This window comes from Rhinopithecus roxellana, chromosome 10 (assembly GCF_007565055.1).
Source record: "Rhinopithecus roxellana isolate Shanxi Qingling chromosome 10, ASM756505v1, whole genome shotgun sequence".
NCBI lineage: Eukaryota > Metazoa > Chordata > Mammalia > Primates > Cercopithecidae > Rhinopithecus > Rhinopithecus roxellana.
Window position 1 is genome coordinate 97256950 of NC_044558.1, and position 19549 is coordinate 97276498.

Consider the following 19549-nt stretch of genomic DNA (forward strand, 5'->3'; position numbering starts at 1 on the left):
GTGGCAGGGCTTGGCACGTGAGCCCTGGAGCGTCAGGTGACATTTGCCTTTCTTTTCTTCTGAGTTGCTGTTCCTACCTGAGATGCTGGCTGGTTACCAGGCATCAGTAGCTGGTAGAAAATAGAACCATCTTCCATGTTATCAGAAAACCTACATTTCTCTATGGGGCTGACTGCCTTCTTGATATCTACCTTATAGTTTTGGTATAGTCATGAATATTTGAATAATAGTTATACATTTTACAGCTGATATTTGATTGTTTATACAATATGAGTGAGTCTTAATATGTGATTAGTTGGTTTGATTGCCTATAAGCTGAGTACATGCTGTGTGCCAGCACCTGTGCCCTTCAGGAGCACTTATGTCTAAGAAAGCGTCCTAGCAGGTTGCTGGCACTGAGGTGTTTGTCTCCTCGTTAGAAGTACAGCCTCGAAGAAGAAATATGATGGGGACTCCAACTACATGGTGAACCCATTAATCCCTTTTCAGTACAGGGCTTTGTAATACTAGGGCTCTTTACCCTGGAAAAGAGACTCCTATAACTTTAGTGTCTTGGCAACTATGAAATAGTTCTATCGTGAGGTGTCGCTTTGGTTTAAAGGCAAAGAAAAACTAAATTCCCAGTTATAATATGAAGTTGTGTTTGAAATTAAGATAGAAATGATGTTTAGATGTGTGTTAGGCTCCAATACATGTTGATAGCAGCCTGGGATGATTTTAAATGTGAACCTTAAGAGGTGGGTATGGCTTTTAATAGTTATCTCATGGGCTTCTGAGAATGTTTTCCCTTTTTTGTTTCTGGTTATAGATAGGCAAGTTAGTTTTGGTGATGCATTTGGGACTCTGTACATAATAATATTGAATATGTACACATTGGAATTAAGGTGGATTATGACCCTTTCAGAAAGGCTCCCATTTGAAAACATGGTTTTCCATGAATTTCTTTTGAAAGCTATTTAGTGTCAGCAGTAAATAAGTCTTATTATTGCAACCTCATGAGGCTTGTGGTTAGATTCTGGGAGAATGTAAAATAAGTTAGATATGGTCTCTGTCTTCCAGGACTTAACATCTAAAGTGAAAAGAGTAATAGGGATAAATACATCAAAGCCCATGCATATACAAAGACACACACACATGCAGCAAGCAGCATGCTTAAGAATGAATGTATGCTTACTTTAAGCATATGGTTTATGAGGTTTTTTGTTAGGAAGGTTTTATTAGGGAAAGTGGGATTTTTGAAGAGGTTGCTGCTGGAGGAATATGGAAAGTCCTCAGTCCTGAGGTGGGGTGATTTAGATTAGCACACGTGATTCTCGCTCTCTTTTGTAATGCTTTCATCAAGCTGTGGCTTGCCACTCTGCCATGACTTTTCAAGGTGTGGCTTAGTGCATTTACTTATTCTTTAGTCCTTCAGAGGATGAATAATAGCAGTCTTGCTGAACACAAGTTGGCTTTGTGGTTTTGGCTATGAGGGATACTTTTTTTTCTTGCCACAACTGCACAAGCTGCCTTGTCTCAAGAGCACACAGGTTTTCAGCCCTCTGTGTAATCTACCACGTTGGCATGAATAAGCCTTTCCTTTGTGGAGTAGCCACACTCATGATGTAGATAGAACTGAGGCATTCCCTCCCTATTGTGAACCGTGGAGGCTCATACACACCAGTGTTTCTGGATAGATACACATACAACCCCTCACCTCCCCCCACCACACACACTTCATATCACAACAAGCCTGTAAATCCTGCCTTAAACAAGTAAGAGTGGGAGGAATCAGTATGAATTATATGCTCTAGATCTCTTGACATTCTCTTGGGTGGAGGATGCAAACTAGATGGCTCCTGTCTTCCTAAATTGCTTTCTTTCTCCCTTCCTTCCTTGAGTATTGTGAAGTACTGTGAAGCAACTTTGGTGAATCGGAGTGATAGCTGATTTCACCCTCACAATAACTGCCTGGGACAAGAGCACTGCTCTGGCCAGGGTAGGATGGGTATGGCCAGGTCTCTTAGTTTTTTGGGTCATGATCTCTTCCTCTCTCCCATGAGCTTCTTTGTTGTAGCTATGTGGTACTTGCTTATACACAACTGTGTTTCTCTCATTTATTTTAGGAGCTGTGTGGGAATATTTGGGATCTTGCTTTATTTATGTCTGTGAACCGTTTTTCAACTCATGTTGCAGTTTTTCATCTAGGGTTTTATGAAAGAATTTAGCTCTACAGAAAATCATTCGAATGTGACTGTTTTTTTTAGTTCTCCCAAGGATGATACATAGCCAGTCTTCTAGATGCATAGGATGGAAAAGAGCTCATTGCCTATAATAGCATATATTAGGACATTAGGACTTTAATGTCTTATAGAACCTAGGTTGATGAGGGCTGCTTCAGAATGTTTCTGTCATGTTTGTTGAGGAAGAGATCTTGATTCATTTCAGTCAGTATTCCACTAATGATCCTACTTGGTGGTCTCTTCTTACTGTTCAATATCCAGCTCAGATGTTGCCTTTGATTATTTACTGAAACAGAGGAACTCATCCATTGGGTTCTCTTAGTTGCTTCTTCATACCACTGGTACCACAGGCTGCGTTATCACATTATTAAAATTATTATTCACTTAACAGATGGAGGAAGTGGTTAGAATTATTTGCTCTTGATCTCTTGACTCACTTGGATAGAGGATGCAAACTGGGTGGCTATGTATATGGTAGGCTTTTGTGCAGGCTCTCCAAAAACTTTCCTTACTATATTGTGGTAGGTGGCCTCCCACATTGAATAGGGCTGGCCTGTGTAACCACAGGGTATGGTGGAATTGATGGAGTGTGAATTCTGAGACTAGGTCATAAAAGCTCACTGGCTTCTGCTTTGTCTCTTTTGGAGCTGCCATGTTGTGAGGATACTCCAGCAGCTCTGTGGCAAGGTCCATAGGACCTCCTGACGACTGCCAGCAACAACTTAACCAACCAAGCGATGAGCCATCTTGAAAGTAGATCCTGCAGCCCTAGTCAAGCCATCAGTTGACTGCAGCCCTGGGTTGACACTATCTCATGAAAAACCCAGGGCCAGAGCCACCCACATAAGCTGTTTTTGAATTCCTGATCCTCAGCAACTCTGTAATAAATGTTTGTCTTAATCAGCTGAATTTTAGGATAACTTATTAATCAGCATTTGATAACTAATACATATATTCTTAGACTGTATTACTTGACTCATAATGTTAGTTCCCACAATTCATATATGAGTAATTCACAATGACCTAAAAGGCTTTCTGGTAGTTTTGAACACTGTATTTCCACCTAGCCTTTAAAACAAAAATCTACATAGAAATATAATATCTATATAGATATAAACATTCTTAAGTCCTAAGTGAATAATTGAGGGATTCCTTACAGTAGCAAGAGAAAGTTATGTTATGTGGCAAGATTTTGTTATCCTGTATTCCATGATACCTTCATATAACCTAAACAATGTGTTATAAGATCATAGTCATTATCTCGTACTTAACTTCAATTGTGTTATTAGTTTTCAGGAAAGAATGTGCAATGTTAACATGGATGGGACTAAAAGTGATGTTTTATTTTCTTCTTTATAATTACCTGCACTTAAAAATATTTTTTTTACAATGAACTTATTACATATTGAGATTTTGAAAAATATTACCAGTAATATTACCAGAGCACATATAAAGAGCTAACTATTGCTTAAATGTTTGTGAAATTTCACACAGTACTTTAGAAAAATCATGTTCGTTCATTCACATACTCATTCCTTAGTGCCTGCATGTGCAGGGACCTGTGGTGGGTTCTTGCTTTTTTTTTTTTTAATTGAGACAGAGTCTTGCTCTGTTTCCCAGGCTGGAGTGCAGTGGTGCGATCTCTACTCACTGCAACCTCTACCTCCCAGGTTCAAGCAGTTCTCCTGCCTTAGTCTCATGAGTAGCTGGGACTATGGGTGCGTACCATCACGCCTGGCTAATTTTTATATTTTTAGTAGAGACAGAGTTTCATTGTGTTGGCCAGGCTGGTCTCGAACTCCTGATCTCAAGTGATCCTCTTGCCTTGCCCTCCAAAAGTGGGATTACAGGCGTGAGTCACCACGCCCAGCCAGGCTTTTAAGAAGCTTCAACAACTATGCTTGATCTCTCCAGGGGGGTGCTTTGTGCATGAAGTGCTTTAGCACTGGAGTGTGAGAGATCAGTTTCACCCTAGGCTTAGGAGGTAAGGAAGACATCACAGAGAAGGTTCAGTTTGAATTCAGGTTTTTTTTTTTTTTTTTTTTTTTCTCTGTGTAGGAGCTAAAGATGAAACAGAAGAGAAGCCAACCCAGCTTTTAAACTGTTAAGTTAGTAGAGGGGCTCTGTCCCCAGGAGGGCAAAGAAGTAGGTGGTCAGCACATTCCTCCTTCAGACTCCAGGATCTCTAGTTTAGGTGGATTTTTATAGTATTGCGGAAATAGAATATTTGATTGGAAGGGAAGCAAATCATTTATGCATAATGTGAACTAACATTATGAGTCAAAAGAAGCTGAAGGATAGCTTTTTGGTAGAAAATCCTATGTTTCGTGACCCTTTCTTTCATTTTCAGTGTGAATTTGGCAAAATTGGTATTTTCCTTGATTGTTATGGGGAAAAGAATTAGAATAAGCACTGTTTTATATTTTAGGATCTTTGTTATAACTAGATCAGCATGGCATCTTTCCTTTGTATCATCTTTAGGAAAAAGCAGTGACTTCTGTCACCTTCATAGAAATGAGACTGCAGAATGTCAGCAGATTGTACGTGGATTGTCCTCTTCATGAACAGTGTCTCCATTTTTCCACTTGGTAGGGTGGGATCATTCCTCTGTTCTACAGTTGTAGAAATTGGAACTCAGATTGAGTGGTTGTCTAAGACCGTGAGGTTGTTTGTGGATTAGAACTTAGGTTGCTGTATCCTTATTTGATTTGTACATGTATATTTTTCTTACTTTTTTTTTCTGAGTATGAACAATTTTTTTTTTTTGGGTATAGAATCTGTGATCTAGCCGGGCGCAGTGGCTTACTCCTGTAATCCCAGCGCTTTGGGAGACCGAGGCAGGTGGATTACCTGAGGTCAGGAGTTCGAGACCAGCCTGGCCAACATGGTGAAACCCCGTCTCTACTAAAAATACAAAAATTAGCTAGGCATGGTGGCACATGCCTGTTATCGCAGCTACTCGGGAGGCTGAGACAGGAGAATGGCTTAAACACAGGACGCAGAGGTTGCAGTGAGCCGAGATCGTGCCATTGCATTCCAGCCTGGGCGATAGAGCAAGACTCTGTCTCAAAAAAAAAAAAAAAAAAAAACAAAAACGACAACAACTGTAGTCTAATGGACACTGAATCCTTTGCATTCTTTCTCTGGGATTAGAGAGTTTAGTAACAAAAACACTAACTTATCAGGCCTTTCATTCTGTCAGCTCAGAGAATTGTCTTAGGTTTGGAAAGTACTTGGTCTATACCATGCCTTGTGAGGACACAGTGGCAGTGATGAAATTGCAGCAGTTCACATTTGTTGCGGGCTTCCTTTAAGTGCCAGGCGCCATGCTGATAAGTGCCTTCTTTCATGGGCTACTTGAGAGGGAATGGCAGTCTCCTGACGGTGCTTTTCTGTGTGATCCGCAGTCTCTGCCAGCACCTGCTGGATTTGCATTGGCTGCATGTCCGCCTTACTGTGCATTGCTGACAGGCAATTTCCATTTCTACACATTGCGGTACTCTGTTTTAGACAACAGTGGCAGTGCCAGTAGCCCTTTGTACAGATGTGGACGTTTGGCACTTGGTAGCTTTGGTGTTAGGGGCAGAGGATTTTGTTCAGAGCCGGCCAGTGTCCTGACATGTCATGGGATGCCCATTCACTGCCTCCTGAAATAGATTCTGTCTGATGCCTGGAGCACCTTCAACTGCCAAGTGTATGGGCCATGAAAAGCTGGGGGACAGGACTGGGAGGGATAGTGGATGCAGGGGGAGGGCACCAGGTGCAGAACAATGACTTCCAAATTATGTCACGAGCTGCCAGCCACACGAGCGCGGCCTGGCCTCATTACCACATGAAGTGCCACAGAAGGGCCTTTTCATTTTCTCCTAGTGACTGTGTTTTCCACAGTCTTGCTGGGAGGGGTGGGGTGGGCACCCTGCTCACCCCCAGTTAACAATGGAGCACAAAGTCCTGGCAGAACGAACTTCCCAATGTACCCCGGGGCTATTTTTGATGACAGTGAGTGGCTGTGACTCACTGTAAGTGTGTGCCCTGGCAGATGATGGTTTCCACCCCACCCCCTCCCCTGGAGATGAGCAGGCAGCCTTTGTGCGTTTCCTTGGCCAGCTTCTCCTGCTGCTGCAGTTCACTGATATGTCCACAGCAGCCGGCCCGCAGGCCTGACAGGGCTCTGACAGTGGTTTTTACCATATATGGCCATCAGAGCGCTGTGGCTGTCAGCCGGCCAGGATAATTTCCTTCCTTTGCTTTGATTGGCTGCACGGGTGGCTCAGAGAATGGTGGGATCTGAGAGTGTGTGGTGAAGAGAAGCCACTGAGTCAAGTGCAAAGAACGTTTAACTCTTTCCTGGGTTTGTGGAGCGCGCCTTCTGTGCTAAGCAGGCCGGCAATTGCTGCCAGCCGAAGCCCTCACTGTGTAAACATGGTAACCCCAGTCTGGGAAAGCTGCTATATCTCCAGTAAAGAAAGGTATCTGAATACACATTACTCTGAAATAAACTCAAGGTGTCATGAACACATTTCTGCAGTCACGGTTTTGCCTAGAAGCCACCTTACAACCACATGTAGCAAATCATCTGCTCCTGCTAAGTTGAGCACCTTTGCCAGTTAGGGATGGGACCTGAGTTGAGTCCAGGGAAGACTGAGTTGAGAGGGCGTGTCATGGAAAACATGTCTGCTTTCTTGGAGGAACGGTGACTTGGGTTTCATTTCTGGCTGACTGAATTGAGTCTAGACTACAGTCCTCTTGCTTTTGTGAACTGACTGAATCATGGAGCCCAAGACATTAGCCTCCCACCCCCCAAAAAAGGTTGTAATATTTTTCTATTTTTCATCTCCAAGGAGGGTGGATTTTCATTCTGAGGCCTGTGGATTAAACCAGTGCAGAGCTGCAACGGGAAGGGTTAGCCCTGGAGCTCTTCAGCATTCACAGAGCGTTTCAGTAGATCAGTCTCCAGTGTCATTTGCTTACTATGAGGGCTTAGACAACCAGTTTCTCTATTTTCTGATTTGATATTGAATGCTTAATTTCCCATATTGCATTTACATCTATAGTTCTTTTGCTTTCCAGCTCAATTTTACTTTAACTAGATTCTGCCTCATCTTGGGTTCCAAGTTTTTATTTGTTCTTAGCCCAGGAAGCATCATATGGAATTACTTGTGTGCAGTAATGAGCAGAAAGTATTAGGTTTTCACTTTATAAATTCTTTAAGTCAGGAAGTTAGGAAATACAGCTACTCTGGTTGCTATCGCATATTTGGGCAAGGTGGAGTAAGGAAATGTTAACTTTTCCATGTTTTTGCTTTCTGATAATAAAATGTTTGTAGTTTTACAATAACTTCCCTTAGGTTCTTAATTGATTTTAAAATACGGTCTATTCAGTGTTAAACCTAGTTTTTAGAGAGGATCTGTGTTGCTAAAATTATTTGTTTGGCATTTTCACTTCTGTCCAAAAAGACTGCTGTTTTTCACTCACAGGCAGGTGAAGTCCCTACAGGCCCATCCTCCCTCTCCCCAGCAGCTTTTGTTTCTAGCTTACCTTACCTTACAGGGTAACTCAATCTGAAGGGTTTATTTCAGAGCACCTCCTTTTACCTCAGGATTGGTGTTTCTGGTTCCCTTAAAGTAAAGCCTCTTCAGAATGTTTTGTTCCTGGGCCATGAGCTGTCACTCTCAGGGACCAGCCTGTGCGTAAGTCATATATTGTGTGCGCCCATCTTTTTGGTCTGCTGCTGAGTCTCTGTTTTATTTCCATGTGGCTGTCCCCTTGTCCCATGACCACAATCAGTCTAGCTCCTCCCCGTGGAGCAGCAGGGGCTTAAGAGATTCCAACAAAACATGTATCCACATAAATAATATTGTCATAAGAAAAAGGAAGTTGAAAAAAATGGAAAACCCACTTCAATAGATATCCTTTTGACTCCTTTGAACTCTGCACAGTGTGAATGGAGCCCTTATGCTTGGGCTGAACACTTTTCCTCTACTTCTGAGCACATGTGTGACTTAAGATTCTCCTTGCTGAGTTGAAGAATTCTCAGTATGTATCACCCAAAGCCTAAAATAAGTTATGATTGAAATTTGGGCACATAAAGTGATTTTGATACTCATTTTTTCCTAAAATGAAAACTTAGATGAATATTAGGTAGGGGTTTGAACAATGTGGAAATCTTTAACTGTTCCTTGAGTCAGGTCATGTACAGTATCTTTGCTTGCCTTCCCCAGGATGGGGTGGGGGCTCTCAGGCCCTTATATCTTCGGGTGTTATAACCAGTCTGGATAATAGGGATAGAGGATCAGGAGTTGGAAAAGTACTGGAAGTGAGACAGCTGCCTGAGTTGGATTAGATAAGGGAAACCATGTAGAAAGCAGTATGAATGCAGCACCCTAGGAAGGTTTGGGTTTATACGATGCACTCCAGAATGCAAACTTGAAAGAAATTGTGTGTGGGATACCTTGAGCTTCTTAAAGGGGAATATTTGATTTGACTTATCACTTGAATGAATGTGTGTCACTTTTTATCCCCATGGGAATTTATTACTTTGTGAAAACATACATTAGTTATGAGAGAGAGTAAGCCTGCTGGGTAAAGCATTGTGTGACTTTAACAAAATATTACATTTCCTTTCTTGCAGGAACCAGTGATTAGCAGATTGATCCATCTTTTTTGTTTTTTTCAGGGACGGATTCTTGCTCTGTCGCCCAGGCTGGAGTGCAGTGGTGCGAACTCAGCTCACTGCAAACTCTGCCTCCCGGGTTCAAGTAATTGTCCCACCTCAGCCTCCCAGGTAGCTGGGATTACAGGTGCCCACCACTGTGCCCAGCTAGTTTTTTTTTTCTGAGACAGAGTCTCAATCTGTCACCCAGGCTGGAGTATAGCGGTACAATCTCGGCTCACTGCAACCTCCGTCTTCCGGGTTCAAGTGATTCTCCTGCCTCAGCCCTCCCGAGTAGCTGGGATTACAGGCATCTGCCACCACACCTGGATAATTTTTTTTTTTTTAGTAGAGACAGGATCTCACCATGTTGGCCAGGCTGGTCTCAAACTCCTGACCTCAGGTAATCCACCTGCCTTAGCTTCCCAAAATGCTGGGATTATAGGTGTGAGCCACCATGCCTATCCTGTATTTTTAGTAGAGATGAAGTTTCACCATGTTGGCCAGGCTGGTCTCGAACTCCCGACCTCAGGTGATCCACCTGCCTCGGCCTCCCAAAGTGCTGGGATTACAGGTGTGAACCACCGCGCCCGGCTTAGATTGATCCATTTTAACACCAATTGGTAGTGTCTTCAACCGCAAACCAATGTGTGGGTCAGAAATAATTATGTGAGGAATCATTCTTACATGAAGAAACAGTCATTCTGAATGATCTTTTGTAATATGTAGGACATATTGGAAGCAAAATTCCCAGTGTTGAATTTTGAGAGTTTGGGAAGGTGAACATGACTACTGTACATGTGTAATACACCACTAGCTGCTTTAAAAACACACCCGAGCATAGAACTTTATTGAGACGCATCTGTCAGAATTTTCTGTACATGTTTGTGTACATTAACAGTTTTTTACTGCACTCAGTACTGCCCTCAATATGTAGGATGAGTGTACTTCTTAAATGTGGATTCCTTTTTAGAAGGAGATGCGAGATCGATAAATAAGATATACTGGGCTGGGCATGGTGGCTCAGCACTTTGGGAGGCCGAGGTGGGTGGATCAACTGAGGACAGGAGTTTGAGCCAACCCGGCCAACATGGTGAAAAAAATACAAAAATTACCTGGGCTTGGTGGCATGTGCCTGTAATCCCAGCTACTCAGAAGGCTGAGGCAGGAGAATCGCTTGTACCCGGGAGGCGGAGGTTGCAGTGAGCTGAGATTGCACCACTGCACTCCAACCTGGGTGACAGAGGGAGACTCCGTCTCAAAAAAAAAAAAAAAAAAAAAAAAAAAAAAAAAAAAAAAAAGGTGGGGGGATACATTGTTAATTAGTGGAAGCTATTGTGATTTACCAGTAAAATTGATAGGAAATGCCCTTACAATTAAGAAATATCATTTCTTCTTTTTTCTTTTTTTAAATTTTAATTAAATAATAATAATAATAATTATTGTTATTGAGACAGAGTCTCACTGTCACCCAGGCTGGAGTGCAGTGGCGCAGTCTTTGCTCACTGCCACCTCTGCCTCCCAGGTTCAAGCGATTCTCGTGCCTCAGCCTCCTGAGTAGCTGGGACTATAGGCACACACCATCACGCACAGCTAATTTTTGTAATTTTGGTAAAGATGGAGTTTCATCAAGTTGGCCAGGCTGGTCTTGAACTCCTGACCTCAAGTGATTCGCCAGCCCCAGCCTCCCAAAGTGCCGAGATTACAGGTGTGAGCCACTGTACTTGGCCTTATTATTATTTTTTTTGAAACAGGGTCTTACTCTGTCACCCAAGGTGGAGTACAGTGGTGCGATCATAATTCACTGCAGCCTTGACCTCCTGGGCTCAGGTGATCCTCCCACCTCAGCCTCCCGAGTAGCTGGGACTACAGGTGCACGCCACTACACCTGGCTCATTTTTATATTTCTTTGTAGGGACAGGGTTTTGCCATGTTGCACAGGCTGGTAGAAATATTTCTTAAGGTTTATGTTGAATTTAGTTTGCCTAAAGAGGAATGTTTTTTGCTAAGTTATTTAAGTTATGAACTTTCCTTTTTAGAGCAATGTGATAAAGTTATATTTTTACTGATGCTTACATTTTGATTTTCATTCCCCTTGTCCCCACAAAATGCCCATTGGAGGAAATGTTGCCTAACTCTGTGGGTTTAGTTGAAGTATCAGTCTCCAGGAAGTCGGCTGTGTTCTAGCTACTTCAAGATTTTTAAGTGTTTTCCCCAAAGCAAATGATAGTGCTTGTATCTGGGACGGTTTCTGCCATGGTGAAGGTTGCTGGCTGGAACATGCTGAAAGACATCACCCTCAGCTCTGGCCAGCCACGTGGAAATTGTGCCATTACACCTCTCCCTTGTGCCAGCTGTATACACGCTTTGGAAGCTGAATTTTCCTTTCAGCTCATGTTGCTTGGCTCTGGGCAGGCTGTACTGGATCTTTCAGATAATAACATCTGTAGGCCAGTGTCCTGACCTATTTCACCAATGTCCCACGAGTTTATGAACTGGCTCTGGGCCAGAGCCTTTGGGAAACTTGGTGCTGGCCATTTTTGCCACTTGTTGGGTTGACATGCTAGTAATCCCAATCATTTGGAGTTTTAGCTAGAGAGATATAATAAAAGCTATCCTATGGCATGTGATTGGGACTAGTAAGTAATCAGTGAATCAATATTTATTTAAAGCAAGGAGTCCAAATGGCTATTACATTTTCAGCTAAACTACTTCAATTCCATGCCAGAAAAATAGTAATATTCTAGATTAAGCAACAGAGGTGATTTATCCCTAATGAAATAATGGACTGATATGTTAGTAAAGTGAAGTTTTTCTGTCTCTAAGCCTTGGAAGATTGGTGGGAAGTTCTTAAATAAGTCATTTTTTTAGTTTGAAAAGATATCTAAGAGCTGGCTTTAATTCTTGTACATCTTCCTTTCAGCCTCTGCATTCATTTAAATTTGCCGCTTAGAGGTTCAGGTAAGCTGTGCTGTCACCATGACATGTGGTGGATGTCTTTCTGAATGGCCCCTCACAATCTAGCTAATTATACATGGATTCTTTGGTTTATTCACTACATGATGAGTGTTGTGCGGACGAATGAGAATTGTGTTCTCATTAGATCCTAGTGCAGAATGTCTTCAGAATGATGTTTCCTCGTCTTTACCATATAAGGCCATTATTAGTTTGGTTTTCTTTAATCTCCATGAACTGGAGCCCTCAGCAGTTTGTAAGTGGCCAGCTTTGCATTTTTAATAACATATAGTGATTTGGTGAAATACGTTGTTGTGCTTTTGTTTTGATCTGATTATGAGTAAGAAGATAATTGGAGGTATAAGCCCTTGAATGCAGGATAGCTGATACTTGACTGTGTGTTTGTGAACATCCAGCATGCCAAATAATCAGTGTACCTTTAAAATGCCATCTACTCCCATACTCTCTTCACATATTTACAGATATTTAGTCAATTGCTTTTCTCTTGTGCTACAGTGGAATACTGCTTTCTCTGTTTTAAGGATTTATGGTGACATCACAACCAGAGGAAGCAGCTGCTTGTAGAATATCATTTTTTATTAACTCTGTTTCTGATGGCCAGTTGCCAATAATTTTAAACATTACTTGTGTGCCTTTTTTTACAACCCATGACATAGTGGAAATTTTCTTTTCCCTATCAAATCTAGTATGGTTGGTCAGTGATATTTTAGATCTTTGCTTCTTGACTTTCTCTGTGCCTCCGTTTCTTTATTTAGAAAGTAAACTAAAAAATACAAAAAAACTAGCCGGGCGAGGTGGTGGGTGCCTGTAGTCCCAGCTACTCGGGAGGCTGAGGCAGGAGAATGGCGGAAACCCGGGAGACGGAGCTTGCAGTGAGCCGAGATCACGCCACTGCACTCCAGCCTGGGCCACAGAGCGAGACTCCATCTCAAAAAAAAAAAAAAAAAAGAAAGAAAATAAGGTAATAAAGTTCCCACATCTTAAAGGTTGTCATAAGGAGAAAGTTAATCAAGGTCTTGAGACAGTTCCTAGCATGTAATTTAAGTACTTAAAAAGTGTTAGCCATTGTTATTATTTGTTTTGATAGAAAGGATGGAAATAGGTGACAGTTGCTCTTTCAGTGACATTCAGGTTCCAGAGAAAATGTTGAGCTCTAGTACTTTCAGGCTGTAGATTTATTGGGGATGAGCTGGAAATGGCAGTAATGCTTATTATTATTGTCAAATATCTTGACTGAAGAATACTGGTGAATAGCTATTAACTTTTAGCCAGGGTTATTTAATTTTAACTTCAAAAAAGAAGTCATTTAGTAAGAAGCTTCTTAGTATGTAATTAAGAACAACTAGTACTAGTACTTCCAGATTCCCCTCAAAATTGTTTTATGTTTGAACAAAAGCTCTTCTTAGCCCAGATTGCAAAAAATCATTTGGTGTTCTTGGAAGTTCAGAGCTCAGTACTATACTTGGCCATCAAGGATGCCCAATGTGGTTTCCTGAGCAGAGCCTAGGAATCAAAGACCCTGATGTAAAACAAAACAGCTCAGGTAGAAAAGCTTTTTTCCTTGGGAGTAAAAAAAATTTTGTAATGCAAAGTTAATAGCAATGCATTGATGTATTTCTTAACTTTATTATATTTTAAATTCTTTTTTCAAAATAAAAAAATGTATCAAAATAAAGGACACACATGTACTTGCAAGATTAAACAGATGTTAATATTTTCCCATATTTGCTTCATATTTCCCCTTTTTGAAAAAAGTAAAGCAAAACAGATACAGGTAAAATACCATTCCCATTTATTTTCTCCTTCCCCAGAGGTAATCTTTTCTTCAAATATGTGTCATATTTTTATTACATGTATGTTTATCTGTAACATATACTTTTATTTCGTGTGTCTTAAACTTTTATGTAAATATTTATTCCCATACTGAAGGACAGTGAAATTGCTTCTATTTTGCAACTATTTCCAACAATGTGGCAATACATATTCCTCTTGTACAAAATATGGGAGCATCTCTCTCACCCGGACCACCTAGGAGTGGCATTGCTGGGCTGGACATCCTCACCTCTGTTACCAAATTGCTCTTGAAAGGAATTGTAACAAGGTATTCTGTAAGGAGTTTATGAGTTCCTCTCTCCTGACATCTTTGTCAGCACATGTATTTAGACTTTTAAATGTTTACCAGTTTTGATGAGTATAAAATGTCACCTTGTTGTTTTAATTTGTAGTTCTCTAATTATCAGTGAGATTGAAGTGTCTTTTCACACATCTGTTGCCTCTTCAGGTTTTCTTCCCTATGAGTTCTCTGCTCGTGTAATTTGCCCATCATTCTGTTTGGTTGTTGATTTTGTTGGGTATGTATGTTGCATACCTCTTCTTGCACTTTGTAACTTGTCTGTTCATTTACATTTTTAAAGAACAACTCATACTGCTGAATTTGGTTTCTTTTGTTGCTGTTGTTTGTGAGGAGCTTTGCATCAGTATTTATGTCATATACGCTTCAATTTTTCTCCCTTATACTGTTCTTTGTGTCAAGGTGTTATGTTCCTTATATGATGAATTCAGGGACACTTTTCTTTTTTCTATTCTCTGAAAAGGTTTGTTTGAAATGATATCTTCCTTGAATATTTGGTGACACTCACCTGTAAAACCATCTGGGCCTAGTGTTTTTTGGTGTTTGGTGATTGATTGATTTATTAGGGGTTGGTGATGGGTAGAGTGATACTACTGATCTTTTATGGTTATAGATCTAATTTACATTTATTTATTCTTGAATATGTTTTGATGTTACTTTTACTTCTGTGAGATTGTGTATTTCATCTAGAGTATTCAAATATATATATAGTCAAATATTATTCGTAGTATTTTCATACTCTGTACATTTCTACTTTATTTGTAAGTTATGTCCCTTATAAAATTATTGGTATTCATTTGTGCCTATCTCTTTTCCTGATCTATCCAGTTTAGTTGATTTTGTTATTTGGTTTTTTTCCACTGATTTCTTTTCTTCCTTTTTTTTTTGTTCTCTGAGACAGAGTCTTGCACTGTTGCCTGGGCTGGAGTGCAGTGGTGCGATCTCAGCTCACTGCAACCTCTGCCTCCCAGGTTCAAGCAATTCTCCTGACGCAGCCTCCTGAGTAGCTGGGATTACAGGTGCCCCCTACCATGCCTGGCTAATTTTTTGTATTTTTAGTAGAGACAGGGTTTCACTATGTTGGCCAGGCTGGTCCTGAACTCCTGACCTCGTGATCTGCCCGCCTCGGCCTCCCAGAATGCTGTGATTACAGGCATGAGCCACTGTGCTTGGTGTATTTTCTAATAATTTTACACTCTTTGGATGTACTCTGTTCATTTTCTGACTTCTCAAGATAGCAACTCAATGCATTAATTTTCGGTCTTTTCTACTATATGCATTTAAGACTGTCCATTTTTCACTAAGATCTGTTTTAGTTGTGTCTTGCACATTTGGATATGTTGTGTATTGCTCAGTTTTAACTTTTATTCTGTTATCCATTGTGATTTTTATAAAACTGAATTATTTAGTAAATTAAAATATTTTCAAAGGTACTGGAGATTTTTGGTTTATTTTTCTATTAATTTTTAATTGTATTGCATTATACTCAGAACATGCTCTACGTGCTATTGACTCCTTGGTATTTTTTGAGATTTGCTCAGTGGTCTCCTAATTGATAATTAAAAAAAATGTTTAATGTGTGTTTGAAAAAAGTGTATTTTTAAATGTTAGGTACAAGGTTATATATATTCATTAGATCAAACTTGTTGATCTTTATAAAATCTACATATTAATTTTGTCTAATTTCTTAAATCTTTGTTGAAATCTCTTAAGATTACGACTTTGTCATTTTCTTCTTCAAGTTCTGTCAACATTTGCCTTAATTATTTTGAAATTGTATGGTTAGATGAATTACACTTTAGTAGCAGTATAACTTTCCAGTGAATTGTTTCTTTAGATGTCAGGTAGTGATATGAATCTCTAATAGTGCATTTCACCTGGCTACCAGGTATACTTTTTAATATGCCCCCCTCCTTTATTTGCCTTTTGGTGCCATTATTTTAAAAAAATATGTTTTATAGCTGGATTTATAATCTAATCTGAGAGGCCTTGTCTTTATCTAGTGAACTTAATCTTGCATTTACTACAAATCATGATTTATAGTTGGTTTTATTTCCACCGTCTTTGTGCTTTCTAGTTTTCCTGCTTTTTTTCTTAAAAAACTTGTCTGTCCTTTTCATGAGTTGCATTCATACTTTCTTTGGTCCCTTTTTTCTTTTTATTTTCTCTTTCTATTGGATTGAGCCAGTTTTTAAGTTCTAGCTATTCTAGTACATCTCCACCAGAAATTATACATTCTCTCTTTCCTTTCAGTATTTACTCTTCATTTGTACATCTTTACTTAAAGTCTAAAATTAGTCAATTTTTAAGTCTGATCATATGCCTTTTACCTTAAATGGTATTGTTGTCTAATATTTTATTTCTCTCTTTTTAAAATCTGTACTCCAAGTAGGTATTATTAGTACTGTTTTACATAGTACCTGTTTGTATTTGCTTTATTTATTTATTTGCTCACCGTTGTTTTGCTATACCAGTTTTTATATTTTACTTTCTTTTCCTGAAATGAGTTCTTGAACTTAATTCTTCGAAATTAATATAGCAATTCTTTGAGACAAGTTTGAGAATTTAATTTTTTGAACAAGGGTTTGCCCATGGTAAATTCTGTCTCTTTTTGTCTACAATGTCTTTTGTTTGCTTTTTTCTTGTCATCATTCTTGAATGATAGTTTTTCTGGGTATGGAATACAAGGGTGGTTGTTTTTCTTAGCATTTCCAAGGTATTTTCCATTTCTTTGTTTCTCTGATTGCTTCTGAGAAGTCTGCTCACAATCAAATTACTCTGTCAGTAGGTAATCTGTCCTTTCTCTGTTGTTGCTTCTAGGATCTTCTCTTTGTTCTAGGTGTTCTAAATTGCACTAGGATATGAATAGATAAGAATTTGTTTTCACTTATACTGCCCTAGGTGGGATTCGTGCCTCTTAAATCTAAAGACTTATGCATTTGATTGAACCTGAAAAATTCTTAACCATTATCTCTTTAATTTTTGCCTCTGTTCCATTCTTTTAGTTCTCTGCTTTTAGTATGTCTATTTAACTGTGTGTCAAACTTCATTTTGACCTTCCAGCCTTAGGATGTTTTAAATTATGAAATATCACACATTCAAGCCACACATGGTGACACACACCTATGGTTCCAGCTATGTAGGAGTCTGAGGCAGGAGGATCACTTGAGGCCAGCAGTTCAAGGCTGCAATCAGCTATGATCGTGCCTGTGAATGGCCACTGCATTCCGGCCTAGGCAACATGAGACAAGAACAAGAGAGAGAGAGACAAGGAAGGAAGGAGAAAGAGAGCACACATTCAAAAGAGTTACTGTATCTATAGTTTGATAATTATATAACATTATTAACTAATTATGTAAAATAGGATGAACACCTGTGATCCCACTACCATCAGCTTGAGCAATAATATCAAGGAGTACAAATGAAATCTACATCTTACCTGCATGATTTTTGTGAGAATGCAATAAGATAAGCAAAACCGCGTGGCTTAGACTTAGTAGCTGGTCGTTCTTTAAGGAGAGACACCATCAGAAATGTGGTAGAGTAGATTCCAGCATTTGTTAAATTTTGGGTAATGTTTATTGAGTACTTCAAGTGCTGGGACAGTACCAAGTTCTTTACCTTGATTGCCTCATTTGGTCCTCACATCAGCTCTTAAGGAATAAACTGTTAAACATTCTAGTTTTATAGATGAGGAACTGAGGTTGAAGGATGGAGTAATTTGGTTAGGACTTCACAGCTAGAAGATGGCAGAATCATGACTACACTCTAGGCAGTCTGGTTCTTAACCATTTATGCTTTGCTGCCTGTAAATGAATCGTGTGGCTTCTTTTTATGACACCCAGATTCTATATGATATGGTGTTCATTGGAAATTCCTTTGTTGAAGTCCTTTTTTGGTGATGCATTTTGGGAGATCCAAACTGGGTTGCAAGGGAAAGTAGAGGAACGTGAAGAAACCTAGGCCTTAGGTCTGTAAACAGGGCTATCTTCAGGTCTCAACTTGGAACTTACCTTTCCCAGAAGAAAACCTTTCCAGAGACTGTGTCCCCACAAACCTGCTTGAATGTCCTCCTTCTGTGTTCCTATGTGGCACCGTAATTGGCTGTTTAAATGTCTCTCTCCTCTCACTGGACTCCATGTTTAGCCAGGACAGGACTGCCTTGTTAACATCTGTATCTCCAGCACTCAGCACAATGTCTGGTCCATAAAAGTTCACAACACATATTTGTTAATTCTTAATGATGGAGTAAATTATTGTACTAGAAGAACTAATAATGTGACAGCTTTTACTGAATATTTTATTCCAGATACTGTGGTTAATTTTTTTACATATTTTACAGATAATTGTAATACTGAATTGTGATTTATCTAAAAGGGTTCTCTCATTTAATCCTTACAATAATTGCAGGAGTTAAGTATCATTGTTAACTATTTTACAGATGACAAATGAGCTGAAGCTTAGAGAGATTACATGACTTGTCTAAAATCACCTGCTGTTTAATCAGTAGAGCATGGATTTGAACCCTTACCTGTCTGATTCCAGAGCCTGTGGTCTTTACATGTTAGCGTTCTGCTTCTCTGGAGATTTGCACAGTCAAGTTAAATTGGAGAAATCGTAGAAATTTATGTTCTTGAAAAATTGCTAAGAAGCTCGCCCCAGTGTTGGGATGATTTGCCATATAAGGGCAAAAACAACAAAAAATAGATTCAGCCATACATTGCAGTGATTCCTTTCTGTGCACCTGCTCTTAGAGCATACACAGCTTCAGCGTGGACTGGCATTAAGCTGTTTTAAAAGGGAAACCACTTTCATGCACCTGTTGTTAACAACAGCAGTTGTCTTAGTTGACACAAAAGTGGTCTGATAACCCTGGTTGATTTGCTAGATTCAAATGTGTGACATGAACAAATCGTGGTAGCTATTTATGACCAACATTAAGCATTTTAGTCTTAATCAGATGTGGAACTGGCTAATGGGTGAGGTCTAAGTTGGTGTTAACTAGACTGTCTGGCTGGCATTTCTGTTGATTGAAGATAGCAGAGAGACTGAGACATTAAAATGTAGTAGGCTCTTTAGACCTTGAGTGATAGCTAAAGCTTTTCTTTCTTTTTTTTTTTTTAACTTTAACTTTTTAAATTTTCTTTTCTTTTTTCTTTTCTTTTCTTTTTTTTTTTTTTTGAGACAGAGTCTCACTGTGTCACTAGGCTGGAGTGCAGTGGTGCGATCTCAGCTCATTGCAACCTCCGCCTCCCGGGTTCAAGCGATTCTCCTACCTCAGCCTCCCGAGTAGCTGGGACTACAGGTGCTCATCACTGGTTATGTGGGCACCAGTGCTGGACATAGACTGGTGCCCACATAACGATCCGGTCATTGCCCGGCTAATTTTTGTATTTTTTATTTTTGTATTTTGTATTTTTGTATTTGTCGGGGTTTCACCATGTTGGCCAGGATAGTCTCAATCTCCTGACCTGCTGATCCACCTGCCTCAGCCTCCCAAAGTGCTGGGATTATAGGTGTGAGCCACCACACCCAGCCTTTAAATTTTCATAGTGCCATTCATTTCCA

The 19549-nt window shown here is 39.9% G+C and overlaps 1 protein-coding gene across 2 annotated transcripts in view; it reads left to right on the plus strand.

The window, feature by feature from the left end:
- CORO1C (coronin 1C) overlaps positions 1 to 19549 on the plus strand; it is a 125072-nt gene that overhangs the window by 72065 nt on the left and 33458 nt on the right. The gene's annotated exons all lie outside the window — the stretch shown is intronic.